Source organism: Malaclemys terrapin, chromosome 2 (assembly GCF_027887155.1).
Source record: "Malaclemys terrapin pileata isolate rMalTer1 chromosome 2, rMalTer1.hap1, whole genome shotgun sequence".
Classification (NCBI taxonomy): Eukaryota; Metazoa; Chordata; order Testudines; family Emydidae; genus Malaclemys; species Malaclemys terrapin.
In genome coordinates, this window is record NC_071506.1 from 195145523 (window position 1) to 195157791 (window position 12269).

General features: G+C 42.1%; 1 protein-coding gene across 7 annotated transcripts in view; it reads left to right on the forward strand.

Moving 5' to 3' along the window:
* The window catches only part of MPLKIP (M-phase specific PLK1 interacting protein), a 62793-nt gene that overhangs the window by 29715 nt on the left and 20809 nt on the right, over positions 1 to 12269 (forward strand). For 3 of the 7 annotated variants that reach the window (XR_008443910.1, XR_008443904.1, XR_008443908.1), the window contains exon 3: positions 9738 to 9843. The exons of the other annotated variants lie outside the window; for them this stretch is intronic. The gene's annotated coding sequence lies outside the window, so the exon portion shown is untranslated. The remainder of the gene's footprint in view (positions 1 to 9737; positions 9844 to 12269) is intronic. 7 annotated transcript variants of the gene reach the window in all.

A 12269-nucleotide genomic window follows, 5' to 3' on the forward strand; every position in this document is an offset into this window, starting at 1 on the left:
AAAAGAAATGACGTGTATAGATCAGGGAGACCTGGAACTCAGAGCTTTAGACTTTGGGATCTGTACAGAAAGCCAGATTTACAGGAAACCTTGTCTTCATACTCTACTCCACTATGTGAACATTTTACCAGCGTACTTGCTTCTGCTCTTTTGCCTCCAAAGTCTGTGACCTCCTGCCAGTAGTTTGAGACCAGATAACTCAGCAGTAGCACTTCTTGCCTAAGCAAGTTGGACCTGTTAATCTGTATACCAGTTGAAGGCTGAAATTGTTTTCTCTCTCTCTTCCCTCTAAGCTCTGCTGTTGGAATTAGAGGGGTACAATCCACACCCTAAAGAGGTTAGGAAGGCATGAGAAGGTAATGGGGCTACCATGTGTATTAGTCTGCCACCACCCCACAGTATGCATTACCAAGGGCTAACAGCTAGACAGAAGAGAGAAGGATGTGGAGAAATGATGCTGTAAAAAGCATGTTCTCCTACAACATGGCATTAAAATAAATAGTCATCTTAAACGTTACATAGGAAGAAGTCAGCATTAACTTGCCCATTTACATACCACCAGAGGGTCACAGCTAATTGCAGGAATCTAATGCAGCATAAAACAGCTGAACCTGGCTGAGGCTGATACTGGCAAGAGGGTTGAGTGAATGCCTAGCAGACAGATTTGGCTCCTGAATCTCCACCCTGCTTTTCAGGCCATGTGGTTTGATCCTGTTCCAAACTACCTCTGGGATAAATGGTTCAATCATGTTCTCCTCATCCAAGTGTTCAGAGCCCTAAGCATAATATTTAATTAGCTAAAATAGGGCATTGATCATTCTTGTGTCAGAAAGGTCTGAGCGGTCATTACTTTTGTGCTGATACTTGGTCTCTGCTTGAAGGGGGTTTGATTTGGTTTGAGTAAAATTGATTCAGCCATTGTTGGATCTGAAAAAAAGCGAGAAAAATGTTTCTTGCTATAATATAAAATAAAATCTTTTGCGTCTTTTGAACCTTCTTGTAGGAAAATCACCTGAGGTTTGACTGCTGAGGCTTTGACATTAAATCATCATCTCAGAGGTGCACAGCCTTATTCCTGAGGAAGTTCTTTGATCCACTAACGTCTGTACATTTGAAAGTCTGCTTAGGAGCATATACAGTAGATACATTCATTAAGATTATTGTGTGACCCTAAGGAAGGCTGATCAAGATGTGCATACCCAACATTGTCACCTTCACAGTGAACTGTCTAGTCACCTGTGCTAGGGTTCTGGCAAGAGCTCCTGTTGAGACTGTATGTTATTCTGAGCCCAAGGACCCCAGCTAACACTGTACATGCATTATCGTTTAGCAAATTACATGATTATATTCTGTCTCAAATATATAACGTTTCCTACCTTTCCAACATTTGCATAAGCAGATGTGCCACCATGTACTATCACATATTCAAAGAGGCTGCACAATATACTGTTGGTGAACTATAAGAGTAGGAGAAAAGGTGTCCTGCCATTTATAATGGTTTAAAATTACATTAACTTTCATTCACTGTAGCATTCAGCAACATTTCAAAAAAATAGATTATTCATAGATTATAGGACTGGAAGGGACCTCGAGAGGTCATCGAGTCCAGTCCCCTGCCCGCATGGCAGGACCAAATACTGTCTAGACCATCCCTGATAGACATTTATCTAACCTACTCTTAAATATCTCCAGAGACGGAGATTCCACAACCTCCCTAGGCAATTTGTTCCAGTGTTTAACCACCCTGACAGTTAGGAACTTTTTCCTAATGTCCAACCTAGACCTCCCTTGCTGCAGTTTAAACCCATTGTTTCTGGTTCTATCCTTAGAGGCTAAGGTGAACAAGTTCTCTCCCTCCTCCTTATGACACCCTTTTAGATACCTGAAAACTGCTATCATGTCCCCTCTCAGTCTTCTCTTTTCCAAACTAAACAAACCCAGTTCTTTCAGCCTTCCTTCATAGGTCATGTTCTCAAGACCTTTAATCATTCTTGTTGCTCTTCTTTGGACCCTTTCCAATTTCTCCACATCTTTTTTAAAATGCGGCGCCCAGAACTGGACACAATACTCCAGCTGAGGCCTAACCAGAGCAGAGTAGAGCGGAAGAATGACTTCTCGTGTCTTGCTCACAACACACCTGTTAATGCATCCCAGAATCATGTTTGCTTTTTTTGCAACAGCATCACACTGTTGACTCATATTTAGCTTGTGGTCCACTATAACCCCTAGATCCCTTTCTGCCGTACTCCTTCCTAGACAGTCTTTTCCCATTCTGTATGTGTGAAATTGATTTTTCCTTCCTAAGTGGAGCACTTTGCATTTGTCTTTGTTAAACTTCATCCTGTTTACCTCAGCCCATTTCTCCAATTTGTCCAGATCATTTTGAATTATGACCCTGTCCTCCAAAGTAGTTGCAATCCCTCCCAGTTTGGTATCATCCGCAAACTTAATAAGCGTACTTTCTATGCCAATATCTAAGTCGTTGATGAAGATATTGAACAGAGCCGGTCCCAAAACAGACCCCTGCGGAACCCCACTCGTTACGCCTTTCCAGCAGGATTGGGAACCATTAATAACAACTCTGAGTACGGTTATCCAGCCAGTTATGCACCCACCTTATAGTAGCCCCATCTAATTTGTATTTGCCTAGTTTATTGATAAGAATATCATGCGAGACCGTATCAAATGCCTTACTAAAGTCTAGGTATACCACATCCACCGCTTCACCCTTATCCACAAGGCTCGTTATCCTATCAAAGAAAGCTATCAGATTGGTTTGACATGATTTGTTCTTCACAAATCCATGCTGGCTGTTCCCTATCACCTTACCACCTTCCAAGTGTTTGCAGATGATTTCCTTAATTACTTGCTCCATTATCTTCCCTGGCACAGAAGTTAAACTAACTGGTCTGTAGTTACCTGGGTTGTTTTTATTTCCCTTTTTATAGATGGGCACTATATTTGCCCTTTTCCAGTCTTCTGGAATCTCTCCCGACTCCCATGACTTTCCAAAGATAATAGCTAGAGGCTCAGATACCTCCTCTATTAGCTCCTTGAGTATTCTAGGATGCATTTCATCAGGCCCAGGTGACTTGCAGGCATCTAACTTTTCTAAGTGATTTTTAACTTGTTCTTTTTTTATTTTATCCGCTAAACCTACCCCCTTCCCATTAGCATTCACTATGTTAGGCATTCCTTCAGACTTCTCGGTGAAGACCGAAACAAAGAAGTCATTAAGCATCTCCGCCATTTCCAAGTTTCCTGTTACTGTTTCTCCCTCTTCACTAAGCAGTGGGCCTACCCTGTCTTTGGTCTTCCTCTTGCTTCTAATGTATTGATAAAAAGTCTTCTTGTCTCCTTTTATTCCCGTAGCTAGTTTGAGCTCATTTTGTGCCTTTGCCTTTCTAATCTTGCCCCTGCATTCCTGTGTTGTTTGCCTATATTCATCCTTTGTAATCTGTCCTAGTTTCCATTTTTTATATGACTCCTTTTTATTTTTTAGATCGTGCAAGATCTCGTGGTTAAGCCAAGGTGGTCTTTTGCCCCATTTTCTATCTTTCCCAACCAGCGGAATAGCTTGCTTTTGGGCCCTTAATAGTGTCCCTTTGAAAAACTGCCAACTCTCCTCAGTTGTTTTTCCCCTGAGTCTTGATTCCCATGGGACCTTACCTATCAGCTCTCTGAGCTTCCCAAAATCTGCCTTCCTGAAATCCATTGTCTCTATTTTGCTGTTCTCCCTTCTACCCTTCCTTAGAATTGCAAACTCTATGATTTCATGATCACTTTCACCCAGGCTGCCTTCTACTTTCACATTTTCAACGAGTTCCTCCCTATTTGTTAAAATCAAGTCTAGAACAGCTTCCCCCCTAGTAGCTTTTTCAACCTTCTGAAATAAAAAGTTGTCTCCAATGCAGTCCAAGAATTTGTTGGATAGTCTGTGCCCCGCTGTGTTATTTTCCCAACATATATCCGGATAGTTGAAGTCCCCCATCACCACCAAATCTTGGGCTTTTACTTCTTGGTATTTTAAAAAGTACTTACTACATAACAATATGAGGTATTTCGCACCTAGGAGGGAAAACAGATACTTATGGAAAAATTCAGTTTTTGCTTTACTTAGAAATATAATGGTAAAATTTGAAAAAATAATATATAAGGACAAAATTCTACAAAGAAATTCTCACTCATTAAAAAGACATTATTATATTAAAGAACATGCATCTAGTACTTGGATAAAGTAATTAACTTCCTTAGGAAAGTTTGAGGATAGGTCACATGAAAACTACAGAGAAGTGATACTTTGTTAAGAGTGATAAACAAGAAAATCAAACAAATGTTAATGCAGTGGTGTATATGTGTTTCTGTTGGATTAAAAAAAACCTCCAGCTACATACAGTATTAAGAGGGACATCTAGAAAAGAACAAAATCCTCCTAATGTGGTGATGGAGGGAAATCACTGCAATAGCGTGTTGAGAGACGAGAACTGATCAGTTAGGGCCTGATCCAAAGCCTGCTGAAGTCATAGGATGTCTTCACATTGACTTCCATGGTGTGAATTCAGTGATCACTGCCAAATGCTGAGCACCTTTGAAGACTATACTCTAAGTCACTAGATGTATTGGACCATAATAACTATAAAATTAATGAAGAAAACATTACAAGATGCTACACTTGCACATAAAGCTGTTAAATTTTATTTTTTGAGCAATAGTGTATGACCGTGCAAAGACTATCGTAATGCATCAGCACAACAGGGCATGTGCAGACTTAGCCATTTCCTAATTTTGGCGTGCTTAATGGCATCCCTAATATTCTCTGTGTAACTTTTTGGGTGGAATAATAAATGCTTAAGTTGACCTGGTTTTCTTGCCTATAATTTTACTTTTTAAAAGTGAGATCCATTATTCTGGCTATTCTGCCACTTCTACTGAATCTCCAAAGCAGGTACTAAGAGTTCCTGTTCCTCCTCCTGTCTTTAGAAATCACCAGTTCCTCTTGCTGGCACATTTACTACACTGCCTGTGTAACTCTAGTGGAGGCTTCCAAAGAGATACAAGACTGGAACATGTGAACATACACTAAATTGAAGATGTGGGGTAGAGGGTTTTTTGTTTTTTTTTAAATCCATACTAACATTTTTCTTTCCACAATGTAATTCATGACTGCTAAGTAGTCATCAACAGAGCTAATAGGGTGGACGTGGCCAGAGTAGCAGATCCTACTTGTAGAAAATGACATGTAAGAAAATTAATTTGACCTTTCCCCTTTATAAGATCCACTAGTATGGATATTATATCTAGGAGGTTGCCAGCAGAGTCCAAACATCTTCAAAATTAGGGAATAATAAATTATGAATGTCCATAGGTAATGGAAGCTTGAAGCAGAACTTGTGAAATCCTCAGACTCAAAACAATTTCTTCCTAGATAAAAGAATGATCGGTACCGATGAGGTAGGATGACCATGAGAACTACAGTCTCCAAATATTGCTCAATAGTCAGTATAGCACAAACCTTTGGGTTTACAAAGGAGGTCAACCAGCCTCCTAGAGTATTCCTGTCTGAATAACACTCTCCATACATGGTTATAAGCCTCAGCCTGTGGAGCTCTGGATGACTGAGGAGCTTGGTGAATGGACTTCAGTTTCAGAATCCGCAAATATTACTCCTGGGAGAATTCTGCACCAAAAAAAATTAAATATTCTGCACACAATATTTTAAAATTCTGTGTATTTTTTGTCAAAATAATGCAATATAATCCAGCTAGTTCAATTATTTTGGTAATTTATTTAAAGTACAATACAGTGGATGGAAAATGGGAGTGGGGAGCATTGGAGGAAATCACCAAACCCCTCTGTCTAATAGTAATGGGGCTAGTATTGACCCTTTACTTCTAATTATTAGTCAACAAATATATGCAGCCATATGCTCAGTGTTACATCATAGACAACTGAAGAGCAAGTGAGGGCTGGGGACTCAAACTCACAATTTATCCTGGCTACTGCCCATCTCTAGAAAGGTCAGTAGTAAACAGTTCATGAAGCACATTTTGACAGGGAATTTTTTCAGTCCAAAAATTTAGACCAGTTGTAATCACTAAAGCACCCTAAGCATTTATAAGGCCATACTCTCCTTTACAATAAAGGCTCCTTTACACCACCCTGGCAATATAAAGGAGCCTTAACATTTCTACATCTGTTTTATACTCCTGGGGGAATTCACTAAGAACAATGGGAATAATTCACTAAGCAGGCAGGCTGCTATGTTCTCCTCTGCCTGAGGGAGCAGAGCCTACCCCACGCCTACCTCTTGAAAAATACCCCAAAGCCCTCCATGCCAAGCGTGCTGCAATAGTGAGTGAGAGGGACAGAGTGTGTCTCTCTCTCTTACACACAGACACACTCTCTCTCTTTCTCTTTACTACCCCCCCCCCCGGCAGTGATTTACATCTCTACCGGCTGCTCTGGATGCCCAAACCCATCTGTCTGCACTGCCAGGGACTGAGCACATGACCAGCCTCGTGGCTTCCCTTTGCTTCCCTGTCAGAAGTCATTTTTCTGCGGGTAAGCAAAGAAATCTGCAGGGGCTATGAATTCTGTGCACACACAGTGACGCAGAATTCCCCCAGGAGTAAAATATGTAGTAAATATCATCAACATAGGTAGTAATCTGCAGGACCAGAGCCTCAGGATGGAGCAATCAGGTTGACAAAAGCCTTGTTCTGATGTGATCTTCCCTGCCTCTTGACCATGAAGACAATATTCACAAACCATCGGGTCTGCCCACAATAGAGAATCATCCTGTCTCACATGCTTGTGAATGTCAATGGGAGGGGAATATGTTTCAGGCTCCAAATGGACACTAGTAAATTAAAAAGACTTCTCACTGAGCACTCAATCCCCTACTGCTAAGCAAGTTGGCTGGCAGGTTTAACCAAACTAGAACATAAACTGTTAGGAGAGGATTATGATGGATTAAAAATTCAAGTTGATATGTCATACTTGTCCTATTCTTTCCATACAGATAGGTATAACGTTCAGGGGAATCTCATGGAACAATTTCACAAGGGCATTGATGACTGCTGTCGTGGAAAAAGTCACCCACGCATTGATTTTAGTTCACAGACTCAAGCCTGAGGCCAGTTTATTGCAATACATACCAACGCGTTGGGGTAGCAGTCCAAAAACTACCACCCCTAGCACAGCAGGCTGCTTTTATTCCGTCAAACCGCAAGCATAGTACAAATAATACGTCATTTGCGTGAAATAAGAGTTGGGGTCTGTCCCTTTTTCCTGGTACCTTCCTCATTATTTTACGAGAATTGGGTGCCTATTCGGTGGGGGGGTTCTTGGTGGTTTCTGCCATGGGTGGTACTTGGCACCTGGCACCAGTTGGAGGGTTTTTCTTGTTAAGGTACATATTATCTTTCCGGGGTTTTACGGTTAAGGGCATAGGGGTTTATCACGGGACGCCCAAAGAAGATATATGATTGGCTAGTTTGGCAGTTAGTTGGAACTACAGGAGAAGTTGGCCTTTACTAGAAGCAATTTCTTCATTATAGGCAGTTATTATGTTTCATAAACAAGCGGTTATCATGTTTCATAAACAAGCGGTTACTCTGTTGCTGAGGCCTTTCGCATTGCTCCCTCCCCTCCCTCCTCTGGTCATAACCCTTGACCGTATTTGGCAGGGAATTGTACAGCTTAGTCTTGTTCAGGCCCTGGTCTGTACTGCCTTTTGTAAGGGCAGTCAGTATATTGAGCCTCTGTCAAGCCTGATTTGGGGCCTTTGATGTTATTTTGGCTGTCAAAAAGAAGGTTACCCAGTTCTTTTTCCCCACACTGCTTAAAGGCCCTAGAAGGGGTGTTTTTTGTTGTTGTTTTGTATTGCTTCTTGACCATTTCCATAGTACCATAAGTTCTGCTTCTCTTAAAACATTCTCTGTAGAAAAGATGATAGAGGATGCATCTGCTCTAGAGGCTTATCCTTAAGAGGATCCCTCTCTAATTGTGAAGGGACTTGATTATTGAGGATTGTAGAGAAAACACTGGGACCTTTCCTGTACCCTGAGCATTCAGTTTGGATTGTGGGATGGAAGTACTGCTAATAGAACAATGGGAACATGGAGATAAGTTCCTCTGAAGGTGCCAAATCCTGAGTTAGGTGAAGGGGAGACTTTTAAAAAATTTCCTGCATCTTTATATTGAGTGTGAAGGTGAAACTTTCATTTATTTTCCCTGGAAGAGGGAATTGTAGGGCACGTTAGGTTTCAGTCCAGTGGAGAAAGACGGAAAGGTGGTCTGATGATCTTGTTGGATGGGACCAGAAAGATCGTTCCTGGATCAGTTGGAGAGGAAGGGCAAAACTGGTTGTTTTGGCTATGTTCGAAATTCTCTCTGTAGCAAACATGCTGGTAGATGTTCATTGGTTTCTTGGTTGAAGAATTTTGAGCCTTTCTCTCTTTAGAAGGATGGGGAAGGTTGGATGATGCTTGATGCTTTCCCTGTGGATACTCTGAACCATTTGACATCCTCCTTCACACAAAAGCTAAGTTCTCCATGTCAGATCCCTTTCTTTAGCTGCTTCTTTCCTTCTTGCTCCATGACAGTTTCATCAGTGAATGGACCAAGGAAAGGGGTTTGGGCAGGAGCTCCAGAAAGTATGCTACACAGACCCTTTCTCTCCAGTCTGGTGGTATATGGAAGAATTTGAGACAATGGATGAGAAGGCTAGCCCCAGTATTGCTACAGTACCAACCAACAGTCACATCACTTAACCTGGTGAAAAAAGAATGGGATAAGACAAAGTTTTTTTTCCCCTTTTTGGTGGTGGGTATGGAGGTCCCCAATTTGGCAAGGGAGACCACATTTAAAGGAAAGGTATCTGCATGAATACCCAGACAATAGTGAGGTGGACAGAATCCTGAAGGTGTGTGGATATGGATACTAGGGCTCTTGGTAAATGGCTGGGTAATTTATTCTGTGCAAAATGTTTCTTGCCCTGGCTGGTAACCTCTCCAGTCTCCTGCAGAGAAGGAGCCACGATGCAGGTAGATCATCCACCTCTATTAATTTTTTGACTTTTGTGCCTTCTAGGCAATATTCGTGTATCTGGCCACATTTGAGCAGGGGAGTAAATCTAACTTTGCTCTGAAGTCCTACTGTAAGTAGCTATAGCACCAATGGAGGGATAAGGCATTGGGGAGGAAACCACTGACAGAACCCCAAAGCAGCCCAATGCACCTGAGTTGCCCTTGATCCTGGCTTCAATCCTTTGTCAAGGCCTATACTGCTGTCGGGCTGGTGTGAGAGAGGCCCTTCCAGGTCATAGTGGTGGCATTGCTATTTCAGCATGGGGAGGAAAAAAGCTAAAAGAAGGGAAATCTCCAGGCTACTTCCAACTCACCCTTCAGGAAGAGCTCCCTGGAAGACATTTGTATTAGTTACAAATTACATTGTTAGCATTGTACCTAGGAGCCCGAGTCATGGACCTAGTCTCCATTGTGCTAGGGACAGTACAAACACAACAAAAAGTCAGTCCCTGTCCCAGGAGCTTACAACTCAAATATAAGACAAGATGGGTACAGACAAGAGAGTACAAACAATCAATCACACTATTGGTCAGCTTGGCAGGCAGTGGTCTCTGCAAACCAACAGCCTAAATTGCAGTTGAGTGTTTTGTAGGCATCTTGGGAAAGGAGTGTTTTGAAGAGGGTAATGAATGTTGTGGATGTTTACAGGGAGCTCCTCCCAAGTGTGTGGAGCAGCATGGGAGAAGGCATGAAGGTGCTTGTTTGAAAATTTAACAAGTGGGCGATGGAAGCTGGCAGCCTGGGCCAATCAGAGGTGAGTGTCGACAGAGAATGAGACCATCAATAGTGGGGGATTGACTGTGAAGGGTGTTGAAAGTGAAGACAAGCAGCTTATATATGATGAAATATAGAAGGGAGAAATAGTAGAGGGATGACATGGCCAAAACAATGGGCTGGGGAAATGATCTTTACAGCAGGATTCTGAATAGGTGGGACCAGGCAGGACAAGCTTGCATATGTCAAGGCCAGAGAGAGGGATGTTGCAGTACTAAAGTCACAGGATGTTGAGAGTTTGGATGAGAGTTTTAGCTGGACGGAGGGATAAAAAACGCTGTGTCTTGTATATCTACACTAGAGCTGGAAGATGTACATTCCAGTGCAAGGAGACATACCCACACTAGCTCTGATGGAGCTAGCATGCTAAAAATAGAGTGTAGCTACAGCGGCACAACAGGAGGGGATAGCCACCTGAGTACAATCCCATCCAAGACCATAGGTATGTACTTGGAGTGGCTAGCCGCTACTGCTGCTTGGTCCACTGCAGCTGTGCTCTATTTTTAGCGTGCTAGCTCAGGTCTGTCTCCTCGAGTTGGAATTTTTACCTCTTCCAATACTAGTGTAGACACCTTTAGATATGTCATGCAGAAAGAATCAGCAATATTTAGATGCTGCCTAAATGTGAGGACCTGAAGAGAGGTTTGAGTTGAAGACACCCAGGTTACAGACCAGAATGACAGGCAGGCTGGCAGAGTTATTCACAGTGATCAAGAAAGGAAGTAGTGGGGAGGGCTTAAGTGGGGGGAAGATTAGGAGCTCTGTTTTACCCATGTGTAGCTCAAGCTGATGACTGGGCATCCATGAGAGGACAGACAGGCTGAGATTTTAATTGGAAAATGCTCAGTGCTGCATAAATGAGGCACAAAACTGAAGAAATCCTGAAAAACACCGCTTGTGCCCTTGAAACTGCACCCAAAGTTTTTTCCAGCAATGCTGCAAAGTTGAGGAGGGGCTATGAATACCAGCCCCCTGTCTTGATCCAAGCACGGGGGAAACAGACCAAGCCAAGGGAATCGCTGGTGCCCCTGTTATCCTTAGCAATGCCCCTTTCTCTACCAGAATAGCTACAGAGCTACGGCAAGTGAGTGAAAGATGCAGCAGAATCCTGTCTGGAAGGAGAGGTCAGAGGAACCTCAGGGTGGAGACAAAGTGGAACATACATGTAGAGCTGTTGACATTCCAGCAGCTGGGAGTGGGGTGTCATTTGTTGTGGGAAAAATATTTTAGAACATGCCTCAGAACAGTGAAAGTAGCAGAGTATGCAGAAGTAAAGGCTAAAGTAGTGGATCTTATGGCGAAAAGACATCGGAGAAATAATGCAAAACATGTTAAAACTGAACTGTAAAGCACATCTACTGTGAAAAGCAACTGATGAACCCCTATTTTACAAACTGTTTGGGGACCAAGGAGTTCATAAAATTTAACATCAAGATTACAGAAACTAGAGCGCAAAAGTTGCAGAATGGTGCCCTGAATCGCTTTGTTCTCATCCTTCAAACCAGTGCAAAGCATTTCCAGAGGCATTGGAATATGTAGGGATGTCACTTTTATTATGTGATTTTTTTTCCATTGGGGAAAAATTATTTGTATAATTGCTTGCAAGATTGAGGCTCATAAAATTGAGGTTCTACTTATATAAAAATGGTTCCTTCCTATACAAAACCTGCACACTTTGTATTCATAGTCATATCTGCTCCTCTCTCTCTCTCTCTCACACACACACCACACACACACACACACACAAAGAAAAAAAATCTCGTGACTACATTTTTATTCTGAGTGTGAGAGAGAGAGAGACGGCATCAGAGGCTCAGACATCAGCAGAACTGTTAGTTAAGTTCCAATTGTAGGCCAAATTCTGCCCCCAATTATACTGAGGACAGAATTTTTCCTTCAGAATCCTCAATGTGTGATGATACATGAACAGAAACTTAATTCTCAGGTCCCAGGTTGAGTTTGCAAAACTGGCAATTAGAAAAGCCATTTTTTACTGTATGAATGCAGTACATTTGAGGCAGAGGCAACTCTAAGATTAGAGTTAAAAAGCTACTTTGTTTACTGCACACTAAGGCTTCTTTTACTCTCCATGTTTTGATACATTTAAAAATATTTTGTTTACAAAAAATTCACTCACTCATCTAATGACCCATTAGGCTGAGCACTGCATAGAGTCATCCTGTAATGAAACAGCACTAAGCCCGCTGTGCAATCCCTGACACTTACAGGAATTGTTCATACAGAATTTAGCTGGCTTTGTGATGTGTGCCTTGACTATTTCCCACTACTTCACAAACTGAGATGCATCTTATAGCCTCGGGGGGTTCCCTAAGCTGGCAGCTACAAAAAGCCTGAACTGAGCAGTCATGAGAAGTGAATTAATGAACTTCAACATCACAACGCCTC